This window comes from Nuphar pumila, chromosome 15, assembly GCF_984573655.1.
Source record: "Nuphar pumila chromosome 15, dmNupPumi1.hap1.1, whole genome shotgun sequence".
In the NCBI taxonomy this organism is placed as follows: Eukaryota; Viridiplantae; Streptophyta; class Magnoliopsida; order Nymphaeales; family Nymphaeaceae; genus Nuphar; species Nuphar pumila.
Window position 1 is genome coordinate 8,956,232 of NC_143263.1, and position 26,128 is coordinate 8,982,359.

General features: G+C 36.3%; 1 long non-coding RNA gene and 1 other non-coding gene across 2 annotated transcripts in view; one reads left to right on the forward strand and one right to left on the reverse strand.

The window, feature by feature from the left end:
* Positions 1-26,128, forward strand: part of LOC149814395 (uncharacterized) — a 202,812-nt gene that overhangs the window by 52,327 nt on the left and 124,357 nt on the right. The gene's annotated exons all lie outside the window — the stretch shown is intronic.
* Positions 8,966-9,126, reverse strand: LOC149814397 (U1 spliceosomal RNA). The gene has a single exon (XR_016428179.1). It is a non-coding gene; the product is annotated as a U1 spliceosomal RNA (small nuclear RNA).

Genomic DNA, 26,128 nt, shown 5'->3' on the forward strand with positions numbered 1-26,128 from the left:
TATTGTGCAGCATGTCTGCAAATCGATTGGCAGCCACCTTCTCCCACACCTTCCTTGCATCATTTTCTTCCACCGTAGTTGCGAAGCGATTCAAAGCCTACAAATATTTTTAGAAAGTTAGTAGACATTACTTAAAAAAATTAAATATGAAACACATTAACTATGAGGAACAACTGTATACCGTGAATGAAGACCACAATCTGTCTAACACCTCATTTGGGTACTCTTTCCATTGAGCAATCGGTCCTAGTAGATATTGAATAAGTGAATTCCTAATCTCTCGTACTACTTCTTGTGGCTCAAACCTCGTGCTACACATGAATTGATATACAGTAAATATCAATATAAAATATTTATAAGATATGCAATAATTGAAAACAAAATACTTATGGTCGATTATCGATATACACTATTCGAATGAGTTTTCTTGTGCCAGACTGAGAAGACCCTGCTTCCTGTGTTGGCTGATGACTTGTGTGATCAACTGGTGTAGGTGGGTCGTGTACAGACGAAACATCATCTGTAAAAAAATACGTTAGAAATTCTCAGAATGTGCATTTGAACTAATCAAGCATTCAATTAGCTAAATGATATACCTATCACAGGAGCCCGTGAAGATGAAGGCTGGGCCGGGCTACTACTGGATGAGTGACCACTGTAACATCCACAAACCATATTCTAACAAATAACATATGTCATACAATACATTCAAATAATTCACATCAAGTACTACAATACATTCAAGTCATTCACATCAAGTATTACAATAATTCAAATCATTCGCATCAAGTATTGCAATACATTCAAATGATTCACAACAAGTATTACAATACATTCAAATCATTCATATCAGGTACTGCAATGCATTCAAGTCATTCATATCAAGCATTGCAATGCATTCAAATCATTCGCATCAAGTATTACAATGCATTCAAATAATTCGAATCATTCACATCAAGTATTGCAATAATTCAAATCATTCATTATATAAATTACAATATATTCAAATAATTCAAATCATTCACATCAGGTATTGCAATGCATTCGAATCATTCGTATCAAGTATTACAATACATTCAAATAATTTAAATCATTCACATCAAGTATTACAATGCATTCAAATAATTCGTATCAAGTATTACAATACATTCAAATAAATATTTTAATCATTTACATCAAGTATTGCAATACAAATCATTCATTCACATCAAGTATTACAATACATTCAAATAATTCAAAGCATTCACATCAAGTATTGCAATGCATTCGAATCATTCGTATCAAGTATTACAATACATTCAAATAATTCAAATCATTTACATCAAGTATTGCAATACAACTCATTCATTCGTATCAAGTATTACAATACATTCAAATAATTCAAATCATTCACATCAAGTATTACAATGCATTCGAATAATTCGTATCAAGTATTACAATACATTCAAATAAAACTTTTAATCATTCACATCAAGTATTGCAATACAACTTATTCATTCATATCAAGTATTACAATACATTCAAATAATTCAAATCATTCACATCAAGTATTGCAATGCATTTAAATATAGGTTTGTATTACAAGATTTTGCTCACTAGCTTGAGAATTCTTCCTCGTCACTTGTTTGACTTTCTTCTTCTTTTTCTTCTTTATTGTTTGCCCATCCACTTGGTACATCATTTGGATCACATTTCTCTATGAATGTTTCATCGGCCAATGGAGATATGACATGCATATCATGCGCAACATCGTGACCATAAGCGAAGTCATAGACATCATCTGATTGATAGTAATTGCTGTCTTCCGCTAACTCATCTTTCTGTAACTGATCATACTTTAGGTATAGTTTGGACTTCACCTTGCAAACTGCCCACCATTCATTTCTAACTGACTTTTTTATACTCGGATATAAAGTATAATAAACTTTTTGAGCTTGCGAGGCTAATATGAATGGTTCATATGTTCCAAACATGGATTTATGATTCACCTCTACAATGTCTGAAGTGTTGTCGACTCTTGTTGCAGTTGGATCAAACCAATGACACTTGAATAAAGTTACCCTATTATTTATGCCTAAGTAAGTCAACTCCATTATTTCCTCTATAACATCGTAGTAATCATGTTCATTTGACACACATGCCACTATTCATCGTTGATTTGTTTATACCGTAATCTTTTGTATGGAATCGATAACCATTTACGATGTACCCGTTGTAGCATTGCACAACTTTTGTCGGACCATTTTCTAAATCACATATTCCTTGATCTTTAACATTATCATGGAAGACCTACGCACAAACATAAACAATGATTGTGATCACGATCAATTAAGTAACTTAGTGTTGTTTATAAGAACAAAATTTATGTTAGCTTCTTTACCAATTGTTTCAATCATTCCACAAACTTAGTTTCACGTTCTTTTTGTACTTTTACATTAGTGAGATGTGAAACTTCTCTTTGCAACTCCAGATCAAATCGTCTGCAAACCACAAATACTTATATTACCGAGCCATGTATCCACATATAGAACATAAAAGGATTTATAATTGTGTTGCGTCTACATATACTTACTCGATGTACGGGTCGATCGCTAAGCAATTAAAAAGAATATAGATGTGTGTTGCGTCTTGCTCTCGATCTATCAAGAGCCTTGATCAGCAACTACCAAATGCATGCCCAAGTGGTTGAAATATCGACAGCTTGTCAGCTACAGTTACTTGTTCTCCATCATCGTTACGGGACAGACATGTGTAACGTGTTGGAATATGAGGTTCGAAGTACATAGATGAGAAATTTGAAATCTCTTCTAAAGTGTACGCCTCACAAATAGAGCCTTTTACTCTTGCTTTATTATGAACCTTTTTTTTGAGGTCGAACATGCATCTGGCAAAAATACACATTTCAAATTTTAAATAGTTGTCATTAAAGAGACAAATATTAAAAAACATATACCTTTCAAATGTTTACATCCATCGATATTGCATAGGGTCACCAACCCTTATTTCATATGGCACATGTATGATCAAATGTTCCATAACATCAAAAAATGCTGGCAGAAATATCTTTTATAGCAGACAAACAGTGGTGATGACAGAGTCCTCGAGATTCTTTATATCAGATATTACGACTTCCGATGCACACAATGCTCTAAAAAATCCACTCAACTCAGACAATACCCCCCATATAGGTTTGTCTAACATATCATGGAATGCCAGGGGTATCAATCGTTGCATAAAGATAAGACAATCATGGCTCTTCAACCCATATAACTGTTCATCGTCAATCTTAACAACCCGAGCAATGTTAGAGACATATCCATCTGGAAATCTCAATTGTCTCAACCATTGACATACATGTTTTATTTGATCAGGTCCAAGCACGCACTTTGTCTTTGTTTTCAGTACTTTGCCATTATACTCTTTGAGTTTCAATTCTGGTCATTTACATATTACATTCAAATCCATACGGACCTTCGAATTATCCTTCGTTTTCCCTTTAACATTCATTACTGTGTTAAACACATTATCAAACACATTTTTCTCCACATGCATCACATCCAAATTATGTCGTATCAATAGGATCGACCAATACGGTAGTTTCCAAAAAATAGATTTCTTCATCCAATTGTGATCCTTCCCAAATCCACAGAAGGGTATAGGACTGCGGGCATCTGTTAATACATCTGGAAAGTATCACAATCTTCTTAGAATCTCTATGCCAGACAATCTTGAGGATGAACCTTCTGTTTCAGTTGTGTCTGCTTTAAGCGCATTCTTTTGTCGTCGGAACGGATGGTCGCTGGATAGAAATCGACGATGGCACTCAAACCAGCAAGACTTCCTTTCATGCCTTAATCTAAAAGCTTTGGAATCCTCCATGCAGTACGGACATGCCAACCTCTCATGTGTGCTCCAACCAGATAGCATATCATATGCAGGGAAGTCACTGATTATCCATAGAACAACGACCTTCATGTTGAAATTTTGTTTTTTGTGGGCATCATACGTGGTAACACCGTCATCCCACAATACTTTTAGTTCATCAATCAATGGCCTTAAATATATCAAGATTTTGGCCAGGTGAGGTTGGACCAGGGATCAACAAAGACAAGAAAAGATTTGAACGTTTCATACACAAGCTTGGTAAAAGGTTGTATGGAGTTACAAATACTGGCCAACATGAGTATGGAGTTGATCTACCCCCAAATGGATTAAATTCATCTGTACATAGACCAAGTCTAACATTTCACACTTCCATTGTGAAGTTCTGATGAGTACGATCAAATTGCTTCTAAGCTTCAGCGTCAACAAGATGCGTGATCTTGTTTTCATCGTGTCGAACTATATTTGCATGCCATCTCATGTGTTTAGTTGTCCTTGAAGACATATACAATCGCTGCAATCTAGGAGTGATAGAAAAGTAGCAGAGCGACTTGTATGAAACTTCTTTTGATCTCGTGCTACCATTGCCTCTTGTCTTTGGCTTGAACCGAAAATGCCCACATGACGGGCATGATATGTTGTTTTCATGCTCCTTGAAATACAACATGCAGTGATTTGAACAAACATCAATCTTTTTGTAACTCATACCTAGAGCGTTGACCATAACTTTCGCACGATAGAAATTTTGTGGCAATTTCTCATCTTTAGGCAACATACTCTTCACAATCATGCACAAACGATCAAAACATGATTGACTTAAATTATACTCGGACTTCAAATTCATTAGTTGAAGAATTGCAGACAAGATAGTGTGACTCTCGCAACCGTTTCAAAGTGGCTCATCAGCATCTCTAAGTAAATCATAAAATCTACTAGCTGCATCGTTTGGTGATTCTTCATCTACGACAGTTCTTATATCCCTAGAACTCATCGCAAAACCCAGTTCTGTTCCTGCAGCATCAAATATCAAATCCGTATATGGATTATCATGCACCACATTCACCCGTGCATCAAAATCGTTTCTAAATTCTTCTCCATGAAACATCCAGTTCTGATAATCACTCACAAAACCCTTCCTGTATAGGTGATATCTAACGCTATGAGGTTCTACAAATCGATTATTCTTATAAATCTTGCAGGGACACCTAATCTGACCTGTGGGATCCACTGTACTAACACTTGCCATTGCAAATTCAATAAAACTGTCAACACCATCCATATATTCATGTGATAACTCATTGTCCACTATCCTACGGTACATCCACTCACGGTTTGCAGTCATTTTCTTATGATGTTACGAATAATAGCCTAACGAATTAAAAGAAAACAATCAGAATGCTACGATGAAGAAAATATCAAATTTATCATGCAATATATAATGTCATACAATAAAAAGAATTTTGATACAAGCATTGATAACTTAATATTTTCATGTGCAAACTATTAATGACACGATACAATCATTTGAAACATGCTTTCATTATACAATTTCACATGGAAGTCATAATCAAATTGAAAGTAACTACATGCAAGCATGAATACAATTACATCAAACATTGCAATACATCGTAATCATTCATATCAAACAAATGGCAAACATGTACCTACAGCAAACATACTTCAATATCTCACTAACTACTACCATGTTGAACATGGACTCTGTACTCCAAAAATAAGAACACTTCAATATTCATACATTAAAATCATGCTCAGCATGATCTCTGAACTCCAACAAAGCAACCCTAAATATCAATAACTAAGTGAGTGTGTGAACAATAAAGTGTTACATCTAATAAATTAAATAACATGTGATACGCTTGCATCACTTACTCACCACGGGTATTTGCCCGATTTGCATTGTTTTTGTCACTTACTTACCACAGGTGGCTGAGCACGAGCTGGTTTCGTTGAAAAATCTGCACAAAAAACGTTGTTTTCAAATAAAGTCACCACGAAAAAAAGAGCTTGTTCTGGCAAGGGGTCGACTCCCCTATTGTTCCGGCAGGGGGGTGACCCTCTTACGAAACATAGGGGGTTAACCCCCTTACGGAACATAGGGGGTTAACTGACCCCCTGTTCGGGCAGGAGGTCGACCCCCAGCCTTTTCGCGAGTGAGTCGACCCCCTGCCGGAACAGCAGGGGGTCGCCCCCCTGCCTGAGCAGGCAAAGGGTCGACCCCCTGCCGGAAAGGCAGGGGGTCGACCCGTTGCCGAAAAGGCAGGGGGTCGACACCCTGTCGGAAAGGCAGAGAGTTAACCCCCTGCCGAAAAATGCAGTGGGGGGGGGGGGGGCGTCCTTTACCTGTCTCCGGGTGGCAGGGCCTGCGGACGATGAGACCGACGAACGGCGAAAGTAGTGAAAGAAGAAAAGGAAAAGTTGTTTGGGATTAGGGTTATTCGAAACTTAGCGACGGAATTAATCCGTCGCTAACCCAACATAAATCAAATTTACAAAACGAGCGACAGACTATATTCTGTCGCCAAGTTCGTCGCTAATTAGCGATGAACTAGATTTTGTTGCAAACGTCGTCGCCAAATGGCGCGTCGTAACGACAAAACAGTAGGTCGCAAAATCTGTCGCTAAGTAGCGACGGACTGAGCGACGAACTATATTCCGTCGCTATTTTCGTAAGCTTCATTAATTATAGTGACGGATGTTTGTCGCTCGTTAATCCGTCGCTAACTAGCGATGAAAATATTCCGTCGCTAACAACATATTTTCTTGTAGTGGAGTGGTCGGTGGTGCCTGGGATGACAACGATGTACCGGTGGGCCAGCCGGAGGAGCATTGGCAGTGCTCAGGATGGCAACAACGTCTAGGTTGGGTTGGGCATGGTAGTGCCTGGCTGGGCGTCACTGCGTTTGTTCAGGGGCAACAAGAAGGGACTGTGGGTGAGGCAGAGGAAGGGGTGGTGGACTGGGAAAGGAGAAAGAAGGGGGAAGAAGGAAAGAGGAAAGAGAGGGGAAAGAAGGAAAGAAGGAAAGAGGAAAGAGAGGGGAAAGAAGGAAAGAGGGTGTTCAAGTCGGGCTCCACCACCAAGATCGACCACAGCGGCAGGGCCAGCAAGAGGGGCAAGCCTTGGCGGGGAATCCCCGCCATCGAAGAGGAAGAATCGAAGGGAATCTCGCACCACTGCTACTTCCCCATCTTCGTCCTCAGCTTCGCCCAAACAACGAGCATTTGAAACATAGCATTAGAGTATGGTCCAAACAAACATTGGACTTGGACCTGAACAAGCCATCAAACATACCCTCAAGTTACGGTCTGGGGTGTGTTCCACATGAAATTTTGGTTTCACCATCCACAACCTTATGGGGGGTGCTGGCTGCTTATCGGAGAAGGAATAGTGCAGATGGACCAGCATTCTCAAGTCGGTGGCACCCAACTCGAGAGTCATTTTGGAGAGTGAAAGGGTAGATTTGGTGTCCAAAATCGGCCATCTTTTAGATGTTTAGCTTCTCTCACCACCCCTCCTTCGGAATTATCTAGTATTATGTAAACTTTTGACAGGTTTTGTATTAGAGATGGCAGTGGACGTGGATGGGGGTGGGGGACATGGTCTCCACCCCTGTCCGTCTCAAAATCCTTCCATCCATCCCCGCCTCCATCTCTGCACAGATTTTGATTTTAACCTCCATCCCTGCCTCCATTCCTATTTTGTCCTCCATTCCCAGTCCAAACGGGGCGAGACGGGACCCCGTTTTCCCTCGGTCCATTGTCTTTCCTAAAGAAGGATTAGGGATGAGACGGGGCAGGAGAAAGCTTAAGTCCATCCCCACCTCTATCCCCACATAAGTTTTGATTTTAACCTTCATCCCCGATCCACCACCATCCCTATTTTGTATAAAAAAAAGTAAATATCGATCAAATTCAACTGAAAGATGCTTTGACCAAATTGGCTAAAAAGGGGCATGCAAAAATTATGGAAAGATCATCGCCCGATTGGTTCCCTTCGAGGGAAGATATATAGATCCTTGTAATGGTTATGCTATCCATCAATGAGATCCGGTAGGGGTCCGCCCAACAACAGCTTGCCTCTCAAAAAAAAAAAAAATCCGTGGGCATTTCTGTTTCTCAAGGAGTCTCCTACTTACGAAAAAGGATGCCCACACGAGGTAGGGGGAGTGGATAGATCTTATCCACATGCAGGAGACCATGTGGGGGTACCCCTTGGGTCATTAAGGTTTACACCTTATTTGTCATTCTAATTCATAGTCAGTCTGTAGACCAAATGTTCATAATTCAGATGTCCAGCTTTTTCAAGTTTTTTTGCCAACTATAATGGCATAATCAACGGGTGTGCGGGTGCCTTTCACTGGTGGGCTCCTTAAGGACTTGGGTGTCAGTAACCCCACCCAAATATTACTTGCTTTGGCTAAAAACTTCGTCATCAAAACTATGATGGCAGGTTAAAAGAACAAAAAAAAAAAAAAAGGATCTTCTGTTGATCCACACTAGGATCCATTAAGCGTCAGTAAAGGCCAAATGCAGACCAGGATCAGTTCGGCCCATGGTCTTAACCAGATCCAATCCATACTGTCATGTTAAAGTAGTATGCATTTGTATGAGTCGGATTTGGAACAAACATGGTCAGGTCCATTCGGATGTGTGATATAATCTGGTAAACAATTTTATGTGATTGCATTTGAGTTAGAATCAGACCCAACCCTATATCATTTGACCTTTTCACGTGTAGCTTTACCGATTTTCAACTGATACGAATACGATACCACAGAACTCTCGGATCATAACCAGATCCAAAACCTTGAGGTCAAATTAGACCCAAATCTATGATCTGGATATGCTTTTTCTTATGGTGGTTTCGACCCGAATTCAGGTGCAGTTCTCAATCCCTCACGTCTGGGTCGCAAATCCAACCCTTGGACAACCCAACTCCATGTGATCACTCATACCACTATATCACAGACATACAAAACTCCATTCTGAAAGCAATTAAGCAACCATCAGAATAATCAAATGACCACGATATACAAAATCGCAAAAAATTTGAACGGAAAAATTAGTGGGGGCCGCGCGAAGGCGTTCCCCCGCTGCCACAAATTATGACGTCCACTCTCCCACTTGGGGAGATGGCAGAAAGACGCTCCTCCCAAGTGCAATGGAAGCCGCCTCCCTAGGCCATCGACCTTATTGATCGCCGATAAACCCCGCCCAGGTAAGTATGGCTTAACAATGCCATCAGGCCCATTTTATAACCACTCACTTCTCCACCTTTCTCTTTTCTCTTCGATGTGGGACTATTTTTCTTCACATTTTTGTGATCTGCCTTGTATGCTCTCACTTTCCATTTGTGCCTTAATTATATGTGCGGCCAAGTCCAGCTCATAATGACCATTTATTATTTATAGCACTTGTAAGTTTGCTTGGGGAAAAAATAAATTTAAAAAATATTCCGGGTTTGGACTTTGGAAACAAGAAAGCAAATGGGATCGAGTTTTGGGCCTTGGTCTTAATCAGATCCCACCCATATTGCCATGTTCAAGTAGTATTCATTTGAATCTGAGTGGGATTTGGAACAAACATGGTCAGGTCCACTCGGATATGTGACAGAATCTGGTAAACAATTTTTTGTGATTAAATTTGGGTAAGAGTCACACCAAACCCACTCGGATATGTGATAGAATCCAATAAAATTTACGTTTTTCACGTGGAACTTTGCCAATTTTCAAGTGATACTTGACTCAACAACAACAACAACTACGCCTTCATCCCAAAACAATTGGGGTCAGCGATATGAACCAAAAAAGAAATTCAATTTGGGTCTTCCACATGAATCCTTTTCCTCCAATCATTTCTATCCAATGCCATGTCCTCGGTGAGGTTCAAAGCATTCATATCCTTTCCTATCATCTCCATCCAAGTCTTCCTAGGCCTACCCCGACCTCTTTTAACTAATATATTTTCCCATTTCTCCAACCTTCTAACTGGAGCATCATTAGGCCTTCGCCGAATATGTCCAAACCACCGTAAACGATTCTCTCGCATCTTATTTTCAATGGGTGCAACACCTACCTTCTTACGTATCTCCTCGTTCTGAATCTTATCTTTTATTGTATTTTCGCACATCCATCTAAGCATCCGCATCTCAACTACACTCATTTTTTGAATATGATGTCTCTTGGCAGCCCAACATTCCGTACCATATAGTACAGCGGGTCTAATAGTCGTCCTATAAAACTTTCCCTTCAACCGCAATGGCATTCTACGATCGCACAACACTCCAGTTGCACTTTTCCATTTCATCCACCCAACCTTTATCCTATGATTTACATCTCCATCAATTTCTCCATACTTTTGAATGATGGATCCCAAATATTTGAAATAATCATTCACCGGTATTTCTTGCTCACCAAGCTTCACTACACTCCCATCACTACTTCGTTGCTTACTAAACCGACATTCCATATATTCAGTCTTACTCTTACTCAACTTAAAACCTCTAGCTTCCAATGTCTGTCTCCATAATTCTAACTTAGCATTAGCCCCAGCTCTAGACTCATCAATCAAAACAATATCATCAGCAAACAACATACACCACGGTACATTTTCTTGAATTGATCTCGTAAGCTCATCCATCACTATCGCAAATAGGAAAGGGCTTAAAGCAGATCCTTGATGTAACCCAACCGTTATCGGAAAATTGGTTGTCACCCCTCCACAAGTGCGGACATTGGTTACTACTCCTTCATACATATCTTTAATTATACTAATGTACTTGAGAGAAACACCTTTCTTCATCATTGTCCACCAGAGAACGTCCCTAGGTACTCTATCGTAAGCCTTCTCTAAATCAATAAAAACCATATGCAAATCTTTGTTCCTCTCTCTATATCTTTCAATAAGTTGTCTAAGAAGATGTATAGCTTCCATAGTTGATCTTCCAGGCATAAAACCAAACTGATTCTCCGATATCATGACAACCTTCCTCAACCTAGACTCAATCACCCTCTCCCAAAGTTTCATAGTATGACTCATGAGTTTTATACCACGATAGTTTGTGCAATCTTGTAGATACTTGACTACAAAAAAAAAAATCTAATGATACAATACCACGGGACTCGGATCATAACCAGATCCAAAATTTCACTATAATGTCAAGTTAGACCCAAATCTATAACCAAAACCCACTCCTCAAAAGTTAGATACGGTGCCAGTACATCCAGCCCGAAACATGATAGATCAAAGAGTCCAAATTTTAAGCAGTATGCCTGAATCCAAATCTGAAATGGGCCTTATGAAGTAGATTTATTGCTCACGTCTGTTAAAATTAGGTTGTCAGCATACATTTTACATGTAGCATGTAAAAATGGATCAGGTGTGATGCATATCCAACAAAAATATTGATCTGAATTTGAGTCCAAATGAAGAATAATCAAAGCACATAAGTTTGCGTACAATATGAAAATCTACACATATTTGGCTAGGTCCTGGTCTGGATTTCAGCCTCTTTCACTAGGTCTGGATCCACATATATTCCAACCTTCAACAGCTCAGGTCCAACAGAAATAGTGCAAATTCTCTCATTGAGAAGCTGGTGGTTCGACTCATGTTTGGCTGGTAAATAGCTCGTTCAAAGTTGTAAAATAGGCTTGGCAAGCTCGAACAACCAATGTTCTGCTCGGCACAGCTCGTATAAGCTTGTTAATTAATAATCAATGTATTATATATATATATATATATATATATATATATATATATATATATATATATATATATATATATATATATATATATATATATATATATATATATATATATATATATATATATATATATATATATATATATATATATATGATGCTGGTCCAGTGTTTTGCTTGCAAACAAGAAGTTTAGAGTTCAAATCCTAATAAGTTTGAAACAACTATTATTTTGTAAATGAGCCAGTTTGAGCTTGACTTAGTAGGTTTGAGGCCCAAATTCTATTATTTTCAATTATGGCAAAATGTATGTATTTTGTAAATTGAGAATTGTACAATAGAACAACATTTTGTCTGTTCTGCAATGGATCCAGGTCAGATGAGAATTCTGGATGAGGATCCGACAGAAGACATACATTGCTTGTCGGGGACCTGGGCCCACCAAAAGAAACCTAACCGGATCCAGCACGTTGATTCACTTTGGTTGGACCAAGGCTAAACGTGACCTATGTGCTTCCTCATGTCCTTTGGTAGGACCCTTGGATGATATGATTGGGAGGAGGGTGGTGCCCCATGTGCCCTGCTGTTCTACGTTACAATGATTCATCGACACGAGGACATGTGATGTTAGTTTGATTCGCAAGTTTGAATTTTTTAAGAATATAGGACCCGACCACAAGGTTAAGAGCCTTGCGCTCTACCAACTGAGCTAGACGGGCTTCTTGATAAAAATCGCTTACCTAGCACGTAATTAGGATATCATGATGCTAAGTCGTTTTCACTCAATCTAACCTCATGGACGTGTTCAACATAGCTGATTTAGTGGGAATCAAGCCTTGGATATTTTTTTTCGATAGGAAAATTTGGTGTGTCTGTGGACATTGATATTTGTATAGTAAAACATCCTGTAATCAAAATGTCAATTCATACTAAACACAGCATAAAGATCACACTTATAAGATTGGATTTACAACAAAAAAATTGAATAGAAAAGGTTTTGCTAAGTCGATTGGAGGTTCGATTGATTGAAGCAAATATATCTTAATATGCTCAAATCCCATCAAAAGTTAAAACGGATTGAAAATTGAAGAGTAATATAACATGCCCCACTGGTTCACTGTCATGCACAAATGTGGAGAATCCCCTTGAAAACAAATTCAGTCACTGCTTGAAAAAAACAGAATGTGAAAGTAGTCCTTGAACAATCAGAAGTATGACATGAAGTGGAGAAGTACAATTCATATGCATGTAAACTTCAATATAAAGGTGAGTATGTAGCTAGTCGATGTAGAACCTGACCTCAAAAATGTTAATACAAAATCTCATGTAGAGATTTTATTTACATATAAATCTAGAATAATAACTGCCTTTAGTCTCCAAAAGCACGAACAAGCAAGAATAACACATTAATGTTCTCTGTTTTTTTTCTTGGTGATGATTGTTTCAGATCCATCTAGTAAATGTTCAAACCAAGATCTATTCATCAACACATTAATGGCGGTCGCGGTGATGAATAACTGATTGGTGATTGTTTCAGGGTCAGATGGAAGCATTCATCACTTGCAAGGTCATCTTCAAGCAGGCCCTGCTGGTGGTTGCCTCAATGTAGTGTCAACTATCTTACCCCACCCAAGTTCTGGTTCCAAGCAATATTGCCTTCCAAAACCAACCTGTGGAGAGAAATTAGTTTTTTGTCAATCATGATCAAAACAAGTCACAAGCTCATCCAGCTATGGAATATATTGAGTATCAGACTTTTCAAATGATTACCAAACATTCCAAGGATCACTGTAAATTCAATAAATATTTGTACATAATCTTCCTCATTCAGTATTTGTGAAGTTCCATTTTACGTTTATAATCGATATCAGAGATCACAAAGTCTTCATATTTGTTGGGGGAAACTTAATTTCGTGGAGAAGAAGCAAGCAGTAGTAGCAAGGTCTAGCGCTGAATTAGAATACAGGGCTATGGCTCAAACTACCACAGAAATGATTTGGATGAAGTTTGCGTTGACTTGCTTAGATGTACAAGTTTCTCTACCTATGAAGATGATGTGTGACAATAAGGCTGCCACACATATTGCTAATAACCCTCAATTTCATGAGAGGACTAAGCACATTGAGGTTGACTGTCATTACATTTGAGATATGGTACATACTGGAAACATATCCACTATTCATGTATCCTCGAAAGATCAAGTTGCTAATGTGTTCACCAAAGCTCTTCCCATCTCAGAATTTTTCAAGTGTTGTAATAAGCTGAGCATGCTTGATATCTATGCTCCAGTTTGAAGGGGAGTGTTGAGAGAAAATAAATAGGTGTGAGGGGTTTTTTGGAAATTAGAATGGAAGAGTTCTTTTTCTTATTTTATTATTTTAAGGGCCTTCTATGTAATTATCCTCTTATTGTCCCTAATCTCTATTTAAGAGAGATTAGAGTTAACATAATTATCAATTTTTTTTTCTCCTCTTCAACAAACCCAAACTGGTAATTGTTACCACCTTTACATACCTCATTTTGGTACATTTCAGCCCAAGGAATGCACTAAGGTCTGAGGAAAGACAATATTTCCAGTACTTCCTTTTAAACATCAAAATTTAAGCCTGAGTCATCAGAAGAGGCTAAGCAAATAGACAAATTAAACATAAACTACCATAATTATAAAGCTTAGAGGTCTACCCTCTTGTCTCATTTTTCTTCTGAAGGTTCTCTATGTCTACCCCTGAAAAGTGGAATACTGATTCAAATGGAGACCTGCTTCTAGGTAGTGTTTGTGAATTGTGGGGCACTAAAGTTTTACTTTCCTAGTATGAGCATTTGCAGACTTTTTGCTTTAGTTGATTTGGTTATGATGAAATTGTAGGCACTGATTGACCCCTCTGTAAACACCCCAAATTTTTCTCATTCATTTTCAGACACATCCCTCGTGTGAGTGCCAACCCTGTTAGGTCAGTGTAGGAGTCCAACCCTGAGCCTGTTTTAGAAAATTACCATTTTACCCACTTTTATTAGAAAAATTACCATTTTACCCCTAGGTCATCTTAGACCTCTGGTCAGTCAGAGTCAATCATGCTCATTCTCAAGCTCAGAATAGTTAGAATGTCAATCATTTCTAGCTCACCTGAGCTCACAGTGAGCAAGTCATTTTCATTTCTGACCATTCCTGCCAAAATGGGATCATTTCTTTAGAAATGAGCTCATTTCTTACTCAAATCTAAGCCAATTGTCTCTGAGTCAGTCATTCCCAGTCAGTCCTATTTTCTAGAGTCTAGCCTGAGTTCACCAGGAGTTCAAATGCTACAGTTTCAGTTCAAAACCATTTTCAAGTGTCTAGGAGCCCATTTTAGCCCATTTCAACTCAATTAGCTGAAATTGAGCTGAGTCTAGCCTGTTGAGCTAGTGTTCGAGCTTCAATTTTAGTTCATCTCAGTATTATTGTTCTCTGTTCCAGCTCAAACTCAGTTCTGGTCTATAATTCACTTCACTTTAGTGACCATTTCTCTAAAAATGATAGTTTTTCTTGATAATTCAGTCTGAGAGTTCAGTTGAGTCAGTGTCTTGTCAGTCCAGTTGAGTTCTAAGACCCTAAAACCCAGCTCAATCCAATTCATTTCAGTTCAATCCAGCTCAAACCTAAATTTTCAGTGTCACTCTGGCTCAATAGAGCTTGAAAATCATTTCTCGAGCCATTTTGCTCATTTTTGTCAAAATTATCACTTTTTGAACTAGTACAAGTATCAATCGGGGTCTACTATCCAAATTTCTTCGTTCAAGATTAGCATTTCGCATGACATTTCATATCATTTCATATAATTTCTCATCATTTTTCATCATTTCATAACATTTCATCACATTTCATTTCATTTTCGAAATCCAGAACTCCAATTTTATAAATTCCAATCCAGATTGAGTTTTTAAAGTTTTCAAAAATCAATTTTAAACCTTGGGTTTTCAAAATTAACATTTTTACCCCCAGGATTCTAAATTTGGAAATATTTTCTCGAGAAAATGATCTGGATTCATTTCAAACTTGATTTTTCAAATTCCAAACTAGATTTGCTTCGCAACGAGGTATAGAACTTCAAATTCTGAGCTCATTTAAAAAACTGTCAAAAATAACTCATTTTGTCCAGAAATTTTCTAAAAAAGAGCATTCAACTCCTATGATCTTCAAAATGAATTTCAAAATTAGAAAATGGGCCCACTCTGAGATGGCTTATCCATTTGCATTTTCTTTTAATGAAAAAAAATCTTCTTATTTTATTTGTTTTTCTTTTATATTTTCATTTTTTATTTTATGAAGTGTGGGACCCACAAGAGGGGTCAACCCCCCTCTCCCCCTTTTTTTCCTTTTCTTTTTATTTATTTTTCTTTCCCTTTTCCTTTTTCCCTCCTCTTTTCTTTCCTTTCTTCTTTCTTTTTTTCTTTCTTTCTTCCCTTTCTTTCCCTCTTTCTCATTCACATATCCCCTTCTTCCCTCTTCTTTTCTCCCTTCTTTCTTTCCTCTTCCCTTTTCTTCCCTCTTTCCTTTCTTCTTCTTCTTTTCTTTCCTTCTTCCTTTCCCCCTTCATTCATTTTCCTTCTTTCTCTCTTTCCAAACAACTACACCTATGCGGCTGAAGCAAAGTTCCCCCTCTAATCTCACGTATACCTCTCCTCTCTCTCATTAGCACTTCTCAACCTTAGCCCTAATTCATTATACCCTAAGTCTTTTGGTTAAAAAGAAAAAGAGGACAATCATCACATGGCTATCCATCTTCTCTCATATTCACGTCTAATACCTTTTCTCTCTTTTCTAACCTATTACCTTCATAACACCATACGGTGAAAGAAAAAGCTTCTCATTCATCCTCTACCTCTCTCTTCATCATACAGTTGGCCCTTGTAGGGGCTCCTCACCATTGGTGCTACCATCTTCATCAACAACATCCATCATCAACCTTCAACCTGTAGCATCATCCTCCATTGCAGCCTCCTCCTCTTACCTTCAGCAGCATAGTAGCCTCAGGCAGGGTCGCCAAGCCTCCTTCCTTCAAGACCTTCTTCAACTGCAGCCATCGCCTCCTTTCAAACACCAAGGTTGCAGCCCCTTTCATTGGAGCAACCATTGGCTCCAGATGGTCTATCCCCTTTCCTTGGAGCAAGATCCCCAACCTTCAACTGTTGCAGCTGGTAACCTCCATTATCTCCACTACCTTCATCCCCTACCAAGGAGCTTCTCTCTCCAGCCAAGGCAACAACAACCTTGCTTCAACCTTCCACCACCTCCAGCCGGTTCACAAGGTGCAGCCACCTCTTCCAAGCTCCATAAGCCACAAATCCTGCTCCTTCAGCCGATCTCTATCCAAGCCAAGGTGAGTTTCTTCCTATCCTACTAAGTGTCTCTAAAAGTTCACTATTATCCCCTTTAGGAATACACCCACTTTACTGTATCACTTTATGTTAATGCTACGTAGAGGAAGGGATCCATCTGATTGATGGATCAGATCCCTCCTTTCAAACCAATATAAAAGCAAAATGGTTCATATACCCTGATTACTTTTTTTCATTTTCGTTATTTTCCATGATTAGTTTCATACTCTCAGCATCATGTTAGTTAAATTTACGTTTTGCTTGAGTGTTATCTTGATTTCATTGAGTTAAGTTAATATTCTATAGGAATTCATCTAGGTGTACCGTATACCCATTATTTTATGTAAGAATTATTTATGATAAATCTCAAAAATTTTATCATTTATGCATGTATTTGTTACTGATACCCTACAAAAAAATCAGATCAAATCAAGTTTTGTAATCTAATCTAAAAAATCAAAAACTGATTCGGGTATTTAACCCTCTGAAAATTCCAGATCCAATTTTAGCAAACTTGTGGATCCGAGATCACCCCCATGGGAGATCCGATTCACTCCAAAAAAATTACAGCAGGTCTATAATAGAATATACTAATTTTATGTATTTTTTGAGGTTTTTTATAAAATGATTTGATGTCTATAAAAAATTGGATTTTCCATACCTCTGTGAAAATCTTGATTCCTGCTTGTTAGGGTCTAGACCGACCCTAATATGCTGCGACCCATCAACCAGTAGTTTCAATGCCAAAACCATAAGCAGAGGAATTGTTTCTCATTATTCACTACACCATTCCTCAAATTTTGAGAATTTTAGGAGCATTCTAAGTATTTTTCTTGGAATTAAACTCCATGTCTGTCAAAATCCAGTGTCTGAGAATTACAGAGATCTAGATCTCTGATAATCCTCTGCTCATTTACAAACCATAGCTCGAATCCTAATACTGTTAAAATTGGATTTTTTCCTCTGTTTGTCAGGGATGTTCTCTCAAAGTTTCAGTCATTTTCTCAACAATTTTTTATTTTTCCCATAATGTTTCCCGAAACCTGTCAGTCTGTTCTAAAATCCAGAGTCACCGGATTCTGATCCGACTTGCCGGAGCTGTCAAGCTCCGACCATAGGTCATATCCAAAATCTGTAAGAGGCAAAAATCTTTGACTGACTGTCCTCTATCACCACATAAAATTTGGAGAATTTCTATGGTAATTTAGTACCCAAAATTCAATTTAGATTTAGAATTTTAGGCAAAATCTTGATTTTTAGGATTTCTAGTTAATTTTCTATATTAAAAAAATATCAAAAATATAGATTTTTGAGCTTCATTCTATTTTACGGTTAGTCTAGGTGTCCATGCTGAATTTGGCTCAATTTCAAGTTCATTTGCCTTGTGTGTTAGTTTATTTTTAAAATCAAAGGCGAAAATCAAGCGAAAATCAACTTAAATTTAGTAATTTATGATATTTTTGCCATTTTAAGGTTTTTATCATGTGAATAAGAATATCATATCATATTAGGGCCAGTTTCAATATCATTTGCATTTTAATTTCCTATTTTTGCAAAATTTATTTCAAAAAAACCCTGGTTTCAAGGCCATAGTCTTGTTATCAGGGGCATTTTGGTTATTTTGACCTCAATTTCGAAATTCCAATCTTTAATTTTTTAAGTTTTCACGCATATCATCATATTGCATCATCTTATATTTAATCATATTTCATTTTATTTTCAAATTTCCAAATTTTACAAAAATTCTCTTAGAAAACCTTTGTTTCAAGGTCATCCGGGGTATTTTGGTCATTTTAACTCTAATTTTGAATTTCCAAGTTTATTTTTGAATTTGATTACTTATTTCTCATGTTTATATCTAAGGAGGTATGAATTGGGTTTATATCTGGATAATATCCGATAATTTCTCATATTTTCGGATAAATCCAGATAAACCTACATTTTTGTGCTAACTTGTTTTCTAGTTTTGCAGGAACATTCAAGAAGAAGATTGAGTTATTTTATTTTTTTTTCTTTATTCAATTCAATGTAATATCAGATGTAATAATTTGGAATAAGATTTACATTTCCTGCGTAGAATAGGATTACATTGCATATAGTTTAATTTTGCAATTTCAATATATGATATATGATGCATGCATATTTATTTCAAATTCACTATGGCTGACACGAATGGCACGCGCACAAGCTCTTAGGGAGTTTACAAACTTGGTGAAATTTGTATTTTTGGTCATAGTCAGAATACGAATGAAACCTAGATTTTTTATCTTCGTATTAGCCACATTCAGCCTACACTTAGGCTAACTTAAAAAATGCATTGCATTTCTCAAAATCTCAAAAGGATTTTTCCAATTCCTCAAATAAATATCTTTCAAATTTATATTCATTCATTCAATTTGCATCATTTTCAAAATCATTTCTCAATTCCATTTTAGAGAAATCAATTTTCTCAGAATTTTCTAAGTCTTTCTCAGGAATTGATTTTCTCAAAACTCTAAGTTTTCCAATGACATTTCAAGTATTTTCCAAGTTTAAATCATGATTTTCCAAGGTTTTCACATTCTCAATTTCATTTTCAAATCCCAAAATTGATTTTCTGAGGAAAAATAGTTCAAAGTTCAAAATTTGATTTTCTCCAAGTTCACATTTTCTTGAGAATCCATTTTCCATTCAAAAGACATTTTCCAACGAAATTGATTCTCCCAGAATTCTCAAATCCATTTTAGAAATCATTATTCTCAGAAAAGTAGTCCAAATCTCAAAATCAATTTTCTCAAAGTTCAAGTTTTCCTGAGAATCCATTTTTCATTCAAGAGTCATTTTCCAATGCAATTCCTGATTTTCAATGAAATTCAATGATTTTTTAAGTGTTTCTCAAGCATTTTCCAAGCACATTTCAATTTTCCAAGCAAAATATCATATTTCTCAAACTTTCATCTTTTCAAAATTCCGTAGCACATGCTTGTTTCTTTATGCATTTTAGGAAAATAGTGCATACTTTAGATATTTGAGTCATGTTAAAGCACAAAATTGATCCTTGGTTGAATTACCCCTGGTAAAGGCAACAGGAACGGTTGAACCTCGTACCGACGGGCAGATCCCATTCCACGAAATTTTCTCGCAAATTTTCAAAATAGAGGCGAGTAAATTTTTAAAACCAATTTTCAAAAATTTGGTCGAGTTTGACTCGCAGAATCATTTCTCTCTCGCAGGAGAGGGAAAAAATTTTGCGATGATAACACCCTCCAAGTTTGTAATATTTGTTAAGGCCTTTCGGACACCTTGGCTTTCTTTCTGATGAACCTTAAATCCAACTGAACAAAAACAATTTATCATCACTCAGAAAGTAAATGATATGAAATGGAAACAATAATACTGTATTTGACTGCTTGTCCAAGCTTGGACAAAACACACTGTCCAACACATACAGGACATTATTCCTGTCAAGAACAAATCCATATCCTTGTCCAAAGTTTGCTTCAACTGGACAACAATAGTGTGTACTTTATGTCCCATGCTTGATTTACGCAGAGCGGACAACTTAGACACAAGTAAAATGGGTCGGATATCTTCATTTAGGATTGTATGACTCAATCTGCTCCACCAAAACAGTGTTTGGATAGGTTTGGATTGGATTTTAAATCTAGATATGGATCTCAATCTGGATCCAAATACCCAAAAAAGAAATACACTTGTTCATTCATATATTCATTAAAAAATATATCAATTTTTCATACACTCATTCACAATATACTCATTGTTCATACATTCATTAAAAAACATTTTTGGTGCTCATTCATTGAAAAACAATATACTTGCTTATTCATTCATTCAAGAGCAATCATTTTTCATACTCATTCAAAATATATTGGTTGTTCATACATTCATTAGAAAACAATAAACCTGCTCATTCATTCATTCATTCAGAAGGAATGTAGCAGCTCATTCATTCATTCAACATTATACCTGACAACCCTATTGTATGGCATACTTTTGCTGGTGACACCATCATGTGATTACATGGCCTACTGGCCATCATCTTGGTTTTCATTCAAAAGTCTTCTAGACCGGACCATCTTGATTTTTTATCCATCTCATTGATTCAAGGCAATGTACATTTTTTCAAAACCTATGGTATCCATAGAGACCAGATCAAGCCAAGGGTTAGGGTCTACTCTGGATGCATTTTTACCATGAAAATGGCATTTTAAAGTCTTGAGAAAAAAAAAGATTAAAGAATTAAATTGATATATTTTAAATACAATAAATTACACATTATTTTAAGTTATACATTTAGAGATATGACAATAATAAAATGTAATTTTGAACATATTCTATTTGGCCTACAAACCATGCGGGAAGGAAGATATTACTCCACTCAACTTCTAGAAATCCAAATTCATGCATGATTTTTATTCACATCACAGTGAAACCATATGACTTTGTTTTCACATGAAATCATTATTTTAACATTTGGAGGATAGATAAGAAAGTCATCAAATCAGTGGGCCTTTGTAAAACCCACCCAAAGCAATCTGGTAGGGAAGATAACTTTAAAAAGAAGAAGAAAGTGACTACAAGAAAAACATGGATTAGCGACAGACGCTATCTATCGCTAAACTATTTAGCGATAAATCGGCGACAAATTAGCGATGGATAGCATCCACCATAAATTTTTGGTTGCTAATTAGCGACAGAACTGGTCTATCGCTACTTTCATTGCTAATTTGCGACAGATTAACGATGAACATGATCCATCACGAGTCCATCGCTAAATGAGCATGGATTTGGTTTTGCGATGGACATAATGTGTCGCTATTTTAGCGACAAATTAGCGGTGGATTATATTCTATCGCAAAACTAAATATTAGCGACAGATAATATCCGTCGCTAATCTATCGCTAAATTAAAAAAAAATGTTTGAAATATAAATATTGAGAAAAAATTTCTTGTTATTAAATTTATATAACCTGTGTATAAAAAATAAAGTATACATAAAAAACACACATACAAGTAGGTGAAACAAATTTAACACAAGTTATAAGCGAAACAAATTTAACAACCCAGTTCAGTCCTTGCCAAGTTATAATTAGTTATAAGTACGTGAAACAAATTAAACACATGAAGCTAATCCTCGCAAAGATTCGGGGCATCATCTTCTTTATTTTCTTGATCTGACCCTCCATCCATGCCTATGCTGATCATCTCCAACATCCTACAAGAGAACCAAAATGTTAGTATTGATAAACAAAATATAATAAAATAAATTATATGCAATGCAACTAATCTAAGGCAATCAAAGTAACATGGCTGAATGACACATAGACTAGCAATAAAGTAAAGGGCATTAACAGAATTCAGAGGTTGTAAAAAAAAATTCATAGTAATGGAATCATGCTTATATGTATTGTAAGGTTGTCAAATTTTTTTTATAGTGATTCAATCATGCATATATGTGTTATAAGACAGTCAAAAAGTTTCATAGTGATTCAATCATGCATATATGTGTTCTAAGGTTGTCAAAAAAAAATTATAGTGATTCAATCTGCATATATGTGTTCTAAGGCTATCAAAAAAATGTCATACTGATTCAATCATTTATATATTGGTTCCAAGGCTGACAAAAAAAATTCATAGTGATTCAATCATGTCATATATGTATTCTAAGGTTGTAAAAAAAAATCATATTGATTCAATCATGCATATATGTGTTATAAGGTTGTCAAAAAAAAATCATATTGATTCAATCATGCATATATGTGTTCAAAAGGTATCAATTTTTTTTTATAGTGATTCAATCATCCATACATGTGTTCTAATGCTATCAATAAAATTTCATAGTGAATCAATCATGCATATATGTGTTTTGAGGTTGTCAAAAACCTTTGATAGTGATTCAATCATGCATATATGTGTTATAAGACAGTCAAAATTTTTTTATAGTGATTCAATCATGCATATATGTGTTCTAAGGTTGTCAATTTTTTTTTATAGTGATTCAATTATGCATATATGTGTTCTAAGGCTGTCAAAAAGATGTCATACTGATTCAATCATTTATATATTTGTTCTAAGGCTGACAAAAACAATTCATAGTGATTCAATCATGCAAATATGTCTTTTAACGATGTCAAAAAAATGTCATAGTGATTCAAGCATGCATATATGTATTCTAAGTTGTAAAAAAAAATCATACACATTCAATCATGCATATATGTGTTCTAAGGTTGTAAAAAAAAATCAGGTGTCAAAAAAATTATATAATGATTCAATCATGCATATATGTGTTCTAAGGTTGTCAAAAAAAATAATAGTAATTCAATCATGCATATATGTGTTCTAAGGGTGTCATAAAAAATTTATATTGATTCAATCATGCATATATGTGTTCAAAAGGTGTCAATTTTTTTTATAGTGATTCAATCATGCATACATGTGTTCTAATGCTAACAATAAAATTTCATAGTGAATCAATCATGCATATATGTATTCAATCATGCATATGTATTGAAATAAATGTTATATGCACCTGACAGGCACCAGAGCTCATGTTGAAGGCAAATGAAGTTCTCCTGTCCCGAAAAAAGTTGCAAAACTCATTATGAATAAGGTTGGGAATGACTTCATGTAAAAAGTCACACATTGTGTCCTGAAGGAGCTGGCAGATACCATCCCAAGAAATAGTAGGGTCAATCGGACGCTGGGAGTTGATGTTGGCGGGGGAACTCTGAGAGCCCTAGCTGTAGAAGGCAACGACTACTATGGTGTTCATATTACCCGCAAACCCGGACACACAACCTTTTTTTGGTTTACCGGTTGCAGTCACCCATGTTGCAGGATCAAAACACGGATGCTGAGTGGAGTCATCGCCATATCGCTTTACCATCTGCTGCTCATATGACTCATACAAAGTAATGATTATAGTATGAATTAATAATTAAGAATTACAATATTTATGATAATGTAATTTATGGTAACTTGTATATTATAATATTTGTTAATATAATAAATACATACCTTTGTCACTCTTGCCTTCTCTGATATGATCTCTCCCGTGCTTTTACGTTGATGTGTTTCAACAAATACATCTTTGTAAGGCACAAGGCCTCCTTTTTGTGCTTCCTGCAAGGTTAAATGATAAAAAAATCAATTAGAAATTATGCAGAAATACTTATAATTTTGACTATATATATTAATGAGTTACCATTATCTTTTGGTGGCTCCCAAAAGTCCTAGAACCACCTATGTGTAGATGGGCATTAGGCATCTTCACTCAGTTTTGTGCAGCCTTTGTTGAGAATTTTTGAAATTCAGTGCTCACCCACTTATCACACATTGCATCCCAATAATCTGACCTGATAGTTGAAGGGCCATGACCCTTCCACTACAGTGACTCATTTATCCCACCAACTGCTTTTATTGTTGCAGTCTTTATACTGTGAAGCATGTCAGCAAATCAACTAACAACCGCCTTCTGCCACACTATGCTCGTGTTCTGCTCCTCCTTCACAGTCGCGTAGCGATTCGAAGCCTACAAATAATTTTAGAAAGTTAGTACACATAATTATAATAAAAAAATTAAACATAAAACACATTAGCTATGATAAATGATTGTATACCATGAATGATGACTATATTCTGTCCAACACCTCCTTTGGGTACTCTTTTCATTGAGCGATTGATCTTTGAAGATGCTAAAATAGTAACTTCATAATTTCTCGACTAACTACTTATGGCTCAAACCTCGTGCAACATATGAATTGATACACATTAATAATCGACTATCGATATAAATTATTTATAAGATAAGTATTGGACAAGTGACAATGAAATACTTACGTCAATTATTGATATACACTATTTGAATGAGTCATCGTGTGTCAGACTGAGAAGACCCAACATTCGGTATTGACTCATGATATGTATGAGTAACTGGTGTAGGTGGGTCATGTGCGAGAGAAACATCATCTATAAAAAAGTGTGTTAGAAATTCACACAATGCATATTTAAACTAATGAAGTATACAATTATTTAAATGATACACCTATCAAAGCATTACGTGAAGACAAAGGTTGAGACTGACTATCATTGAGCTGGGATCTTATAAAGACGATTAACAAGTAACAATTTTTATATCAATATATAAGCAAAAACATAAGGAATGCCTATATTTAAATATAATACAAAGACATCTACCTAATGTTGTCCCACAGCCTCTACTTGTTCTCAACCAGTGGGTGCTCGACCACTATGACATCCATGAACCATATTCTAACAAATAAAAATGTTATTTGGATTAGTTACATAACTCTTGATCTTAACATGGACATGACGTATGTATGAAATATAAAGATTTAAAGGTCATACATGAATCAGTTTTATAACTATGCATGAACAACACATGTACATGGTAAGTATACATGAAATGTAACATGATATACAAGATATATTATGCATGTAGATAGTGTATATGAGAAAATGATATGGTATGTATTATTACAAGATGTGTTTCACTAGCTCGAGTATACTTCCTCATCACTTGTTTGACTTTCATATTCTCCTTCTTCATCCTTTTCCTCTTTGTCCTCTTCGTCTTCTTCTTTATTGGGCGACCATCCACTTTGTATATCATTTACATCACATTCTTCTATACGCGTGTCATCAAACAATGGAGATGTGGCATGCAGACCATGTATGACATCATGACCATAAGAAAAGCCATACATATCATCTGATTGATAGTAATCACTCTCTTCAACAATCTTTTCTTCCTGTAACTGATCATATTCAGGGTATAATTTAGACTTTACCTTGCAAACCACCCACCATTCATTTTTATCTGACTTTCTTGTATTCAGATATGAAGTATAATAAACTTGTTGAGCTTGCGATGCTAATATGAATGGTTCATATGTTTCAAACCTTGATTTATGATTCACCTCCACAATACCTGAGGTTTTGTCGACTCTTGTTGCTTTAGGATCAAACCAATGACACTTGAATAAAGCTACCCTGTTATTTATGCCTAAGTAAGTCAACTCTATTATTTCTTCAATAACACCATAGTAGTAAGGTTCATTTTCACCATGACTGTTACCCGTGACAAACACATCACTATTCATCATTGACTTGTTTACACCGTAGTCTTTTGTATGAAATCGATAACCATT